At 36.6% G+C, this 15,476-nt stretch overlaps 1 long non-coding RNA gene across 1 annotated transcript in view; it reads left to right on the top strand.

Annotated features, from left to right (window-relative positions):
* The window catches only part of LOC142061062 (uncharacterized), a 131,137-nt gene that overhangs the window by 14,726 nt on the left and 100,935 nt on the right, over positions 1–15,476 (top strand). The gene's annotated exons all lie outside the window — the stretch shown is intronic.

Here is a 15,476-nt window from a genome sequence, read left to right as displayed (position 1 = left end):
TTAAAATGTGAATAAGCTATGTGCTTATCTAATATTCGTACCTATTTTGAGGCTTGGGAAATGAAGAAGTTAACTGCTGTCAAGTATTGCTGAGGTACAAGTGAAAAATATAACTCTCTCTGCTTACCAAATTAGTCACTCATCCTTCCTCTCTCCTCTTGCCAAAGGCTATGCTGTCACCTGGCTTCAAAACAAAACATATTTCCCGCATTCTATGCCACCTTAGGTGCCAGCCTTCTCTATTCTTCAAAACTTCCAGCTTTCTCTGGTCTTTTTTTGTTGGTTGGGTTTTTTTTTTTCTTGGTACAACTTCTTTTACCACAGAGAAAACTGAGATAAACTTATATAAACAGTGTAGGGAATATTATGGTTTTGGATGGAGGATATCCATGGCATCAGTCACATTCAGACCTACAGTAAACTTCTGGCTCTTTACTGGAGTGTAGAGGGTTTTATTGGCATTAAGATTTCATCTGCAAGGGGGAAGTGAGCATACATTTGATTTCGACTGTAATATATGACTTTTGTGCTACTTGTCTTAATGAACATTTTCTGAACTTTAATGGACATGTGGCTTTTTCTGGGAAAATAATTGTGTATATGTATATAAGCCTACTGTTATATCTCTCAATTTGAAGACGGGGGCACCCCTCCTCACCATGTTTAGTCGAGTGAGAAGGGTGTTACCAATTTAGCAGCCCTGGCACCCTCTCTTTTGCCATGACCTTGTGGGTGGACAAAGCCCAGGGTGGCTAGGGCCAATGGGATCTGGGAAGCCCTGTGGTGCTATGCAGGGTACCTGAGCAATCCCTTTGCAGTGTGCCTGACCATATGTGCAGTAAAATGTAAATGAGGACATCTTCACTGAGGGCAAACATAACTGAGAACCTGGACCAAAATATTTATATTTTTTTAATATATATATAAAGGATGCTTTTTGGATGCCTTGATTTGAGCAAGTGGTTGGACTTGGTGATCTCCAGAAGTGCCTTCTAATTGAAATCTCTCTGTGATTAGAAGTTTATGGGTAGAAGCAATGTTAAACATATGAAAGACAATTATATTAATGTTTTGGAAATTAGGCTAAAGTCAGGAAAAAGGGAGGGTCTAGGCTGTTGTCTTACAAAGTGGTGTGTTTTCCTTGTGAATTTTGTGTGAAGTACAGCAAAGCAGTCAGGTAATATGTTTGTAAAGTGCCTTATGAAAGTCTGATAGCAGTATAAGCCTCTTTGAGACAGCAGAGGAAGGAGGAAAATAACAATGTCTCTTGTCTGGTTACATTACAATAGGACAGTCAATTACACTGTAATTCCTAGGATTCTTTGTTCCAAATGATGCAAAGAACAGTGCTTGTCTAGAAAGAAATCAACAACTTTTCTGTTTCTTAACAGAGCAGCTATGTTTCCTTCCTTCCTTTCTGTTATGGCTATTTAATCTCTTCTTTCAGTGTGTATAGGATGTGTAAGCCTAGTTGGGACATGTGGAAAGGAGCTAGGCTTTTGCAAAGGTAGGTAGGGTGGTGCTGAACACTGCTCTCTGAAGGACATAGCATGACTAATATGCAAATAGCATGTGAATTACACTGTGCATATTTTTAAGATATAAATGTCATGTTCTAATCAGTGCAGAGATCCACCGAAGCCACTTTTATTGTCTGACTGATTGTAGAGACTGACTCATTAGCTCAAGTTGTAGAAGGTAATTTATTGGAAGTCTACTATAAAATGGCAGCTGTAATTGCTGGGGTTTGTTTTTCCTCGTATCTACTTTTACATCCCAATATTCTTAGGTTTATGTTTTAACAATTTTCCCTTCAGCTGAGGTGGAGTTGCCTTCCTGTCTGTCCAGTTTTCTGAAATACTTTAACTCCTTTTCTTGTAATGAAAGGTAATGTAGATGGAGCTGCTGGTTTAATGTAGTAACTCCCATTTACCACTGGATGGTGTTTGAGTCAGTCTACAATTCTGGGTTAAGTTTCTCTCTATGCCAACACAATGAATAGCTGCTTGTGCAACTGAACGCAAGAATCCCAAGGCCATTTTAGTGATCCAAGATGAAACTTCCTGTTTTTCGTGTTTATTATAGACTGTCAGAATTTATAAATGTTTAGAAATAATAAATGCAATAAACATGTTAAAATGTGATCATTCCAGGCTGATAAATGGAAGGTTTCCCATATCGATGCTAATTCAACTTTACCATTATTGCCTAAAGCAACCTTTAATTCCATTCTTGTTTTTTAATTAAAATAAGCGGGTTACTCTGGACTAGATTTGCCTTATTTTCTCCTACTGAGCAATACTTCACACTGTTGGTGGCCACTGAAAATTAAGTAGGGCCAGATTTTGCTACTCTTTCCTGTGTATGATGGTGCTATATGCTTGCTTTAAGCTAATGACATTCCTGAACTGGAATCGTAAGTTCAAATACTTATTCTGAAGTTAAGAACATTAAGATGCACACCAGGGTCCATATTTTGTACCCCAATTCCATTTCTACATGAAACAGACACAATATATCATTTGTCTAAATGAGCTCTTGGAACCTTGTCCTCTGTGTTTTTGTAGGAGTGAGTTGTGTAATCTTCCAAGATTCATAAACCATCTCTTACAATTAATTTTAACTGAGTGAAAGATATGCCCTGGTTTTTAGCAGTGTCTGTGCCTCAGTCCATTGCTAAAGGATTGTAGAACAAGTTTGAAACCATGTTCTATGTCTCTCTTCTTACTGCTGGTTGTAAACCTTGGTAAAGTTTAGTCTGCCTGTCAAAAAAAAAAAAAAAAGTATCACACACTTTAATACCACCTAATTATTCCTTAAATGCTCTTTTGGCTTCATTTGCCTTTGTATTACACTTATTTTAAATGTCTTTTTTCTTAAAGCCATTACGCTCAGGAAAAGACTTGCATAGAGTCTCAAATAGTGTTGAGAATTTGCAGTGATAGTAAGTTTATATCTGCAACTCAGGTTGTATCCACCCAATCTTCAGGTTGATTTGGTTTTTTTGGGGGGATGTTAGGTTTTTTTGGTTGGGTTTTTTTTTTCCCTTGTTTTTCTTATTTTTGTTTTACCAACAAAACTGAAGTTAGAGGACCGTGCTTTTAGCTCTGCTGTTTAGTTGACCAATGTCTTTGGGGCAATGTACAGCTATCAAAAGAAAACTTCCAGAATAATAGCATCAGGTCAGTTGCTGCCAACCTGAATAACATCAAGAGCACACACTTGTTTTCCTCTTTTGTCCTACTCCGGTACTGAACAAACTAGGGAAGAAAGATCAGAATTGTATTTGGTTCAACATGGTAAGAATTCTTTATGGGAGTACACGATGAAGCTTAAATGTTTGTGATGTCTCTTCCTCTCTAGCTCAAAGCTCTTTCCTCTTTAAAGACAAAAAATGTGGAAATTTACACTCAGCAACCAATGCTAAAGGAGTGAAGTTTGAAAGACTAATTGCGAGATCTAATTCTGTACAAGCTTTGCTGAGTTTGCTTTGACTTGGAATTGCTGTCTCACTAGGACTTGATAAAAAGGACAGAGAAGTCAATGGAAACAGACCTGTTGACTCTCGTGGGTTTTGTATCTCACCCAGAAAGTGTATCACAAAACAATTATAGAAGTAGTGAATTACAACACAAAGTCACCTTGGATTCTGAGCTGTTCCAAATGCTTTCAGCTTACATTATTTTCCAGCTGTGTCACTCCCCCTAACTGTCTGTGTCACAAAGCATTACACCAAAGACATCAGCTGTAATTCATTTTCTTAAATATCTGACTTCGAAATCTGTGTCAGGCAATTTGTATCCTCTGTCAAACAACTGTCAGAAAGGGCCAAGAGGGAAACACCTGAGAAGAGCATAGTGCTGAGAGATCTGTGCATGGAAGTGCTGCATCCTGTATGAACACCTACTTGAAGAGATCCTGGAAAATCCAGTAACATTGTCAAAACTTTCTGTATCTGTGCAGCTTGGAAATGCAATCTTGGATCAGATTCTCTGGCTGCTGGGAGGCCTCTGGTGGCCTTGGGCAGGTGGCTACTGCTTGCAAGCGCTTTATGGCTGGCCTTAAAATGGCTTGTAACACTTACCATCAGGAGCTGAAGGGTTACCCTGGCACCTTGGCCAAATTCTAATTGTAGTCTATCTATCAGAAATTCTTCTAGGGTTTCATTTAATTATTCTTTGTAGACGAGTGCTCTGACTTTCTAAACAGACGCTTTAAACTGGTATTCCTTTAGCTGTGTGTAGTTATTTATTATGACATATAATAAGATACTGTTTTTTCAAAGCAGGTCATACTTATTTTTATCAGTCTACAGGAGTTTTCTATGGAGTGTGATGAGAATTTTTCTTTGCCTCCTGCCCTAAATTATGTGACTTTTCTGCAGTCTTGAACAGTAACCACATTTAATTCAAGTATTGTATGTGTTTCGTTGATGTCAGTGTTATGTCCCTAGACATAAGTCTGATCATATGGTAAAATCAGTAGTGGCGCAGAGGGATGGAGCCTCTCCAGGATTATTATTTCAGTTTGGAAAGCATGAGAGTTTAAACCTTTACGTAAAATATCTAGGGATCTGTTTGTTTAAAAGGTATTATATACTTTTACTGTAATGATTTTCTGGAATGTGTAATTGTGCCTCATAATAAAGTCAGTCCTCATCAGTGCTGTTAGTAGCTGCCAAAATGAGTATAGTATGGCCGTATGCAGTAGTGAAGAAAATAATCTTTCAAGTATTTGTTTTAAAAATCATGGGCTAGTGTCATGGCATGAAAAGCTATGGAGGCATTAATTGTCTCTTCTGTTACTTTGCTAAACTAATCCATATAAAAAGAGCAGATTAAATTGACTCACCCTCATATATTTAATGATTGCTGCTATGTGACTAAGAAACATTTCTCAGGAAGCTGCTTGTCACAGGCTATCAATATTCTTTTAATCCCATGTTAGTTATTAGTGTACTTTGTTACTCTCTAATATGGCCTGTCTCAAGTGGTTCTTCAGCTTGCACAGCAAGAAAATGAGATGCTAAATGGTTGCACAAACAATTTGATTATAGTGTTTAATTCCTGCCCTATGGATTTCCAAGAACAGTGATTCTTTCTCTTCTTTAGTTATTATTATTACCCTTCTAACTGATCTTTCTTCTGCCAAAATTATTTTATTCCTTTTTGTCAAATTACATTTTGACCTCAGCTTTCTGCAGAGTGTGCTGGACTTCTATGCCATTTTGCTTTAATAACTATCCATGTCAGAATATTAGTATACATGTTATTATATGATTGTTGTTAACAGTTAACATTATCATCTTTGCTGTACATGTGATAATACACAGAGAAGGATGAGTAGTTAAGATATTTCAGGCTTTTTCTCCATAGCTCTCATCAGCTAGAAGGTTGGATTTCATGTAATGCATGGATGTTGAGAACAAGAAATGACTTTGTTAACGTGTCTATCTTTCATGTGGTGGTTTTTGGCTGCTTTAAGTTCATGTTTAAATTTTCAGCAATCCAGTCTGATTCAAAAAAAAAATAAAGTCAGTAAAAAGGTCATAGTAAGCTTTGTTTCTTTATTCTGAGCGTGTATACTAAGGTGCTGATCACCTTAGTAAATATTGTTAAGGACTCATCTTGCAAAATGCTGAATACTCTGCCCCAGATTCAGAAAATTACTTAAAGTGAATGCATAGTAATTTAGAAATCAAGAGAATATTCGCATGCTAAAATTTAAGCAGGTGCTTATTTGTTTTACTGGAATCTGGGATTGAGTTTGCTATTACATGCTGCTGTAGTGGCTTCAGATGGAATGCTTTTAGTCCCTACAAGTGTCATTTGTTTCTTCTTGCTCAAAGAAGAGCTAAGTTTTGGTTGTTTCACTTAATGAAATTTTATTCATATAACTTCTTTTATTACTTGTTTCCTTTTATCAGACAGTGGAAAATAATTTTATTATATGTTTCTTGTAATTTAGGTACAGTTAGACTCTAAAGATGATTAAGATTAAACATGACAGTGAATAACCATGTTTCAAGGTGAAATACTCTGCAGAAAACTGTTTTGTATTTTAAAGCCAATTACAAAACCATAAGTATTACAAAGAACTTTGTTTCCAATATGTACTCACTTGAACATGGAAAATTTAAAATGGAGGGTCAAAATTATTTTCAAAATACTTGGTTGAAACTCTCATGCACAGAGTGTTGTGTATGTAAACCTGAGGAGAGAAAAGGGAATTTTACTCTAAGTTACTCCTAAGAAAAAGTTTAGAGACATAAAGCAAATAAGGTTTTTCAGTGTTGCATGTTTAAAGAGCAAGACGTACTTTATTTTGATCACATTGTACTTTTTAAAAAAATATCATAGGTTTTCACATCTCTGATAGGATCAAGTTTACATGGATGTTTTCTATTTTTAAAGCTTTACTCCTCCTAGATTGCCGTTCATGACTTTGTTTCTGTCATGTTCATTCTTGTTGCAAACACTTGATCGTTCTTTCTGGAAGAAATCTATATGAATGCCAACTTTAGTGGAAAAAATACTTTAGTTTTGGCTACAAATACAACTAAAAGCAAGTAATACATACAGGCCTTGTGTTAGGACTCAGGTGCATGAAAATGCTTAAAAAGAAGGCTCTCCTGAGACTAAATCTTAAATAATCATGATCCAGAACATTATGAATCAAACTTTTCTTTCAACTGTGGACATGTCATGAAAATATTTTGGTTCCTTCTTTTTTATTTAGACTTTAAGATCTCAAGCCTACAATTAACTTGTTTAAAAAGAAAAAAACAAAGCAACCCAACAGCTCTGATTTGATTTAAGCTCTTAAGAGCCCAGTGGTTCCCTGGTGCAATCCTACTCTGTGTCAGGTCAGCTTCACTGTGGTTTGCTACCGCAGTCAGTGCATTTGGCACCCTGTCCACAGAGGCTTGTCATTTTAGAACTATTTTAAAACTACTTATTAAAAATGTTTTGTCAAAGAAACAAATCAGAGGGAGCTACTTGATGTGACAGTCAACAGTGCTGTGTAAATATCCCATAGCTGGATGTTGTAAAATACTGTAAGCTTTGCAGAATGGTAGAGGCCCAGACCATTGAGCAAGACTCATTAATTACACTGAAGTGTCTATATAGTGCTTTGAAAATGAGAGTTTTCCCCTCTTTTTCTGGGAGTAAATTAGGTCAGAATGTTCCCAGAATTTACGTTTCAATTAAAAATCCCAATAATAACACATTGTGCTTATAGTGGATGATTCCTTCTCAGAGAAAGATGATATCTCCTGTTACTTTGTTAAAGAAAAGCCCTTTCATTCCAAAAGGCCACACATCAGTGGTAAGAACTCTTCTTCCCTGTTTGTCTTCTTCAGTTAACTTAAACCTGTGTGAGGGTAACACACTGTAATCAGACCGCATGCTTTCACTGTCTGGATTAGATATGCTTGAGTTTGTATATTTTGGTCTCTAGAGGGATTTATAAATTATAAAAGAAAACAAAATTTTTTTTGTTGTTTTTGAACTCACCCACGCCTGAAAAATTACACAAATGATCCTCTTTCCTTAAAAGGATTTGTTCTGTTTGTATGGGGAGGAATTGCTGTAAAATATACTATAGAAAGCAGCTCATGCTTACAGTGTCCCTTTTTTCACAAAGGTTTGCAAATTCTTAATTAAAATGTTGTTATCTCTGGACCACCAAAGCATCTTTTTCCTGCCTACTCTAAAAGAAGAATAATGTCAATCACAAATTTTATTAGTTTTCTCTTCCTGTGCACTTTATTTGCAGAATGGCCACATTCACCATATAGTGTTTTTTCTCTTAAAGTGCAATAAATGTTTTTTAACAAACTTGTCAAAGTAATCACTGAGTATAGAGATTCAAATAGTAGTTATCCTCCAATGTAGGTAGTGCCTGTGAGATTGAACAGTAATTTATAGAAACTAGATTTGATTAAGTTGCCTGTTCTCTACTAAAGTTGTGGTGAATTACAATCATAGCTATTCTGTCTGAATGAAAGAGATTCCAATGGAATTGTGTATGTGCGTGCACGTGTAAAAACTATCCTAAAGACTTCAGGTAGACACTTAAGAACAAAGCCAAAATTATCTGTTACTCAGCATTCCTTAAAAAGGTGTTAATTTTGTGGCCTTGCTTTGAGCAAACATTAATCATCTATCCTCTGAAACTTGTCTTAGCCTAAAAAGTCTCAAGCTAGGCATCTGAACTTTTTTTTCCTGTGAAAATAAAATCAACCTTATGGAAAACTTTCTGAACTAATCTGGAAATCGATACATCTCTGGAAAACAGTGCCTTTTTGTCTACACTTAAGTAATATGTGTAGAAGAAGAAGAGTGACATCACAGTGTGTGTGCTTTCTATATGTTACACTGCTTGCACAGATTTTTGTCGTATTTAGCTGATAAGTTGAGTGTCTGTTGCTCCAAGATAATCTTGAGTGGATGTCACTGCTCTATCTAAATGGCAGTAGTAGCCTGGAGTGCTTCTTTTTGTATGACATAGTGGTGAGCTCATACAAGGTGTCAGCTTCATTTGCAAATGCTGTTTACGAACTTCTGTGAATATTTCTTAATTTCATGATATCATACTTCCAGTGATTTTAGGCTTGACTTATGTTGGGGGGTGTGTCTTTTTGGGTTTTGTTTTGTTTGTTTTTTAAGAAATTGGGATTGTTGTTGAATCATATGTGTTTTGCTGCAAATCAGCTGAAACATTTGTGGGATATGTATTGCCAATATCCATAAATACTTCGTAAGTGCCAGAAGAAAGAATCACACATCCCTGAGTATCTCTCTCTGACGATTCTTGGCATTTTTCAGGCACACTTTCTGTTTTCCCTAATATTGAGAATATTACCTCCACTGCTTCTGGTTTTGCCTCCGGTATGCTTTATCTTTGTTTTACTAGTGTTGTGCAAAATTTAGCTAGTACTAGGTTGCATAAAAATACATGCAGTGTTGATGTGAGGTATACTACTATCCAACCTCCAGTGTTCTAAATTCATGTCTTATTGCTGTTCAATGGCTCCTCAAGGTCGACCTGCAATCATCCTTTCTTTTAATACTTTTTAATAAGTTCTCAGAACTCCCTTTGTGCAAAGAGCTACCTTGTGCACAACTCTCTGAAACTAGATTACAATTCCCTCTTTGCATGAGTGCAGAATTCTTTTAACAGTTTAGTTACGTGCTGCACTTTCCTGTACAGAACCATTCTGCCTTGCAGTATGTATAAAAGCTCAGTGCAGATTTCTCTGAAAATATGCTGTCCCCCTTGGTGAACTGCACTTTGGTCATCCCAGTTCCATAAGGCTATGTTCTCCTGCTGGTCAGAGCTAGCTGACTAAGTGTTTTACTCTGTACTACATAAAATTGTATCAGATATATGCAGAAGTAGATGTTTGACTTCAGTTTTCTCATGTTTCTCCTCTTTCTATGTTTTCCACCACTGTGTCAGAACCATGTGAAATCGAACCCAAGCTCATCGCTCCGCCTCATTGCTAATACATGTGCATCCCTTCTTCCTGTCACTTTGATGATCATGCCTCTTGGCACTGGGTCCTCTATGGTGCCTGCTGGAGATTCAGAGAACTTACTGACATTATGAAATACATTATGGAGTCTGTTAAAATGAATGAATGCTCCAGTGGGAAATGCACGTGTTAAAGAAAATGCACGAGCTCAGAGGAGGAACACTGTAAACACTGTACTTAGAGCATCTGCCTGGAATACTAAAACTGTTAGTTCACACAGGTGCACAGTTGTAAAACACAGCAATTAACAAAAAAGTAGGCTTTGAGTGGGCATACAAAATGGTATGGAAGCAGGTAAAGTCCTGCATGAATTGCCCAATATGATTTCATTAGTACTTTTGAGAGGGAGACAGAATGGAGGCTATGTGTGAACAGAATGCTAAGGGATGACCTGAATATTGTCTAATGCAATTAAAGGAAGTTTTTCTATCCTCCTATTGTACACTTAACTCATGCAACTTTCTGCAGATGTTCACTGTAGAACTTTCTGTACATACCTGTGTGTCAACTGCAGATTGAATGATATCAAAGGGATGCCGAATTCTGAAGGGTCTTACTGTCTCGTCTTACCTACATGTAGGTGAGATATTAATGGATCTCTTGCATTGCCAACATTAGTAACAAGGTATTAGTGGGCCTACATTTTTGAATAGGTTGACAGATTTTGGTTTTGCACATTTGCTTCTGGCTTACTGATATCCTCCTTGGACAGAGATAGACAAAATGCCTGCTTTTGTAAGCAAAGGAACATAAATGAAACGTAGATGATCTATATGGAGTTACACAGGTAAAATGCTTCATATTTTTTGCAGGTATCTGTCATGGTTTAGCCCCAGTCAGCAACTAAACACACAGCCGCTCGCTCACTCCCCCAGCCCCTGTGGGATGGGGGAGAGAATCGGAAGGGCCAAAGGAATAAAACTCATGGGTTGAGATAAGAACAGTTTAATAATTAAAATAAAGCAATAATAATAATATAATGAAAAGGAAAATAATGAGAGAGAGGTGAAACCTTTGGAGGAGGGGAAAAAACCCCAAAGAGCAAGTGATACAACTGCTCATCACCCGCTGACTGATGCCACCTATCCCCAAGCCACGAGTGCTGCTTCCCCACGCCAATTCACCTCAGTTAATATACTTGGGCATAACATCTTATGATATGGAATATCCCTTTGGTCAGTTTGGATCAGCGATCTTGGCTGTGCCCCCTCCCCTCCTGGCTTCTTGTGTACCCCGCAGAGCATGAGAGTCTGGAAAAGTCCTTGACTAGTACAAGCACTACCTAGCAACAACTAAAACATTGGTGTGTTATCAATATTATTCTTATACTAAGTCCGAAACACAGCACTATACCAGCTACAGTGAAGAAAATTATCCCAGCTAAAACCATCACAGTATCTCTATTACAAGTCATATTTATGATGGTGCTTAGATTGATTTAAAGAAAAATTTTGAACAGTCTTGCATTACCCACCAATTAATCAAAAGTTAAGGCTTTTGTAGATATTTGAAATGTTTAAAAAACATGAAATCAGATCCTTTTACTTTTTTAATTTTTGTGCTATTTAGTGAGGGTTATTTGTAATTCTACATTCTCAAAGATAAGTGACTTAATAAAAAAGATCCATATGCTGCTTGCATTTCCACCACAGAGAGGGAGGGGGAAAAAAAAAAACAAAGAACACAGCAGATCCAGCTGTGTGAATGTTTTCTGAAACCTGAAATAGACAGAACAGATTACCAGCTGTTATTTTATTTGTGCAAGGGAACCTACATGCTATGGAAGGTGTTATTCAATATAACCGTCCTGGTTACAGCAAGTAATTGTGTTGAATTCTACAGAACTGATCATACAGTAAAAGTATGCCTGTAAGATAATGTGTTTTAGTCTGATCCTGTTTGAATTCAGGCATGTGACATTATTTACACTTATAATTTTGCTGTATTAAATTGATTCTCTTATTTTTAGAATTATGCTATTAAATAGTTCATTCATAAGAACAGGGAAACACCTACTCTGGAATTTGAATTTTTTCTTTCCTAGTACACAGATAATTTTATGCAAATATATTGTAAAACTGTATATGTAGAGTTTCACTTTCTGTCTAATTTTCTCTCCTGTCTTTGCAGCTACTGTCTAGGTATTTCTGTCTATCTGTCCTTATTAGGTTAAATCAATCAGACTTTGAGGTAACAGGCAGTTAGAGGAGCATTGTTTACTGATCAGGATTATAAATAATGCTAAACCATGTTTATTACCTTCTTAACTTATGAAAATTCAGTGTTCTTCAGAATCTTGCCTTACAGAGTTCAGTACTTTTGAGTAAGACAACATGGGGGATTCCTCCAGTCACTACATTGCAAGTAGTAGCTCAAAAAATACCTTGTTTCCTCTGATTTCAGTAATAAAATAAACTGTTTCTCCTAGAATTCAGGGATGATGACTTTTTAACACGTGCTTACATGCAGACAATAAGCAGACAATGCTGTAATGTTTTCAATGTCCTAGTATAAAGAGATGACTAGACCTAAAAAGAGTTCAAATGGGGCTCTGAGCAACCTGAGCTACTGAGAGATGTCTCTGCTCATGGCAGAGGGGCTGGAGTAGGTGATCTTTAAATGCTCCCTTCCAACCCCAACAATTCTATAATAGTAATAAAAAAAAATCTGTATTTGGATAGAAAAAACATTTCAATTTCAGGTGCATGTCTGAACCAGACCAGGAAAAGAAAAGAACAAGCAACAAAAATGTCAAAATACAAAGAAAGGAATTAAGAACATCTATCTGAACATATCTGAATGTATTTGAGTATCAATGATGTTATTAGTTCAGGTGAGGTCGCAGAGAAAGTTTGGGGTAGAGTTTTCTTGCAACTGTGCTTCTTTTTCTCCTTACTCGTTCAAAGTTGTCCCTGGCCGTGCGTTTCCCAAGCTTCTGACTTGAAGGGATTCCCTGTTGTTGTAATTGTAAAAACAGGGCTATTTTCTTAGAAGTTTGTTGTCCTTCAGTCAAGGTGGATCAAGAAAATGGATAGTCTCAAAGTAGTGAGTCTTGGGGAGTTCTGCAGGTATTGCTTAATTGGGAGTTTTTAATGATGAGTAAATTTTTCATGTTTTGAGGTGAAAAGAACCGCCTCTCATGAGACTTTTATCTATAAGGGGACTCTCATGCAAATCTGAGATCCTTCAGGGTTCAGATTTCTCATCTTTAACTAAATGAAGATCTTGAGTTGCTAGACTGCTATATGAAAAATTGTTATGAAGTTTCTAGTTGTGATCAGGGACAAAATCCTAAAAAACTCATATCACTATTTTGTACATTTGAGGGAAGTGAGGACTTTGCATAAAAATATTGGGATGTTTGTCTTGACCTCTGAACTATCTGAAGTGTTCCTGCTATCTTGAAGTTATCTGCATATAAAAAAATGGATTTAATTTTACCATGTAGTTTAGATATAATTGTCAAGTTAACAATAACCATGCTTCTTCTGGTCAGACACTAATTTTTTTTAACTATGAGGCAATTCACAAACTTTTCAACTCCTCTAAACTACATAATATTCTCTAAAAGACATTTCTGTTGTCTTACGTGCAATAGAATTGTAATCACCTGTATTTAAATCTAATGGATTTGAAATAACCTACAGGCTTCCAGTTTAATGCGAGCTAGATTAATGAAAAAAGACCTTTTACCTCAGATTGCATGACAACATTTTCAAACTACATTCTTGAAACAGAGAATTCACTTATTCTGAGTAATTGGATGCTGACTAGTGTTAATATGTACAATGTCTTTAAATGAAAATGTTCTATTGTAAGTGGGACTGTATGATACCTGAGGCATTCTCAATAGAACTGGTTGGGCTCTGAGTTAATTATACTGCTTGCTATTTTTTGAATGAATTCAAGCATGAATTCTACACAGTAAAGATTGGGATAATTATATTCAATTCTGCTTGGTGCCCCACTGAATGAATTGACCTTTTAGATAAAACTAGTCTCTCGAGCAGGAAACATGAAGAAAGCCTGAACAAAGCAACCAGATGCAGCTGGGGGCTGGGGAAAGGCCTTAAATATTAAAAAAAAAAATTCCTGAATGAGTAGAAGCATCAGAAAGATTGATTTTTTAGTCATGGAAAAAGTATTCCTGTGTTGGCAGTGGGTTTGTATATGCAGTGCATAAAGTTATAATTTAAAGCCATTGATTTTTCTAAGCTGTTTTCTCATCAGTAATATGACTAAAAAGAAGCAGCAGTAGAGTAGTAGAAAAGTTCAGTGTACACAGGTGTCCCACACTTCAATAAGGTATCATAATCACAAGCTGTGGCTGCAGACATGATGCCAATAATGCTGTCAGCATGACTGGCTCTCCCACTACACCTGCAATACTAAAAGAGGGTGGGTAGGAAAGACAATGTTTTCAAAGGGATTGCTTTAAAAGAGGGACAGGACTCCCAGGGACCAACAGAGCAGTTGCTATGAGTACAAATCTGCAGAGTGCCCTCTGAGGGCACAGTGCTGTTTTAACTTGTCATCTGTTGCATTCCCATGCATTATGGAAACAGCCAAAATTAACATGAAATATTTGTCTTCTTTTCTTCTTTTTCCGTTTTTCCAGAGTGGTAGTACTTGTAATGAAGTGACCGTGATGTAGCAAATGTAGCAAAAGTTGTCTTTTACTTAGGTTTGGGGTTTTGTTTTTTCCTGTCATCATGATAAACCCTAGGTAAGTGTTTAGAATGATGATGCTCTGTGATCATGGCAGGTGATGGAAAGGAGGCAGTTTTTTAATTGCTGTCTATGTGTTTTATTTTTGCTCTGAGAATATCTGCAGCCAGCCTGAAGTGCTTCTGTATCTGCTCTGTGTACATTTTTGAAATAACTTTCACTGTGGAGTTGAGAATGAAGCTTATAGGGTGGCGTAGTTTTTTGTGTAACACCAGAAACATATTTGTGTTACTTAAGCAAAAATATTCCAGCAGTTTAGTCTCACAAAACTTCAGTCATGTAATTCTTCCTCTGGTAGATAGTCCCCTGTTGGTGAGATGTCAGTAAGGCAGAAGAATTTAGCCCATAATGTTAGCTGGATTTATGATAAGGGCAAGTGTTTTTAACAACTTTTTTGATGGGGTTCCAGTCTCTTAAGCACATACATTATCTGTTACTGATATATCACTCTTGTAGAGAATACAGTTGTCACTCACTTCATTTAATTAGATTATGGATGTTAAATTATCTACTAACATAAAATGTGCTTTTATACTGCAGATTAGAAAGGTTTTAAGAAGTTTAATATGCCACTCTTTAATTGGTGAGCAGTACCCTAAAGGATTTGTGTGGGGTTTTGTTTGTTTGGTTTTTTTTTACTGCAGTAGAATGTGAACATACCATAATAGTACTAAAGATGGTTAGCTGCAAATGGGATTCGGGTCAGTGAAGTTGGCTAGGATTTATTTTGCATAAAACAGATCTAAGAGGTATAAAATGGTAAATATAGTAATCAAAGGCTTGTATTTTGGCAGCAAGATCACTAAGTTGAGAACTGAGTATCTGCTGGTCTTTACACCCCAGTTAGCCACAGTCATTTAGGTAAACAAACTATGTATTTGTTGCATATGGTTTCAAGTTTGTAATGACTATTAATGTAGAATAGCCTGGTTTCTGCTCTGTTTTCCAATCCATTACATTAAAAATCTTCTCTGTATGGGGTCTGCCACACCTTACTGCATAAATTCTTTGCCTTATTTATGTCTGCATGTAGCTGTACAGCTGGCAAGTCATTTGTTCAAAAGAAGTGAATGGTTGTTTTTGATCCTTAGACTGTGAAACAGGGATTCACAAAATGGTTATGGTCCTAATAAATTGACTCTGAAATATTAGGAACAACTTCAGGGATCTGATTTGAGCATCTAAAGTAATGCTAAATCCTTGATTT

The sequence above is a fragment of the Phalacrocorax aristotelis genome, chromosome 8 (genome assembly GCF_949628215.1).
Source record: "Phalacrocorax aristotelis chromosome 8, bGulAri2.1, whole genome shotgun sequence".
Taxonomy (NCBI): Eukaryota; Metazoa; Chordata; class Aves; order Suliformes; family Phalacrocoracidae; genus Phalacrocorax; species Phalacrocorax aristotelis.
This window is presented reverse-complemented; position numbering and strand designations above follow the sequence as displayed.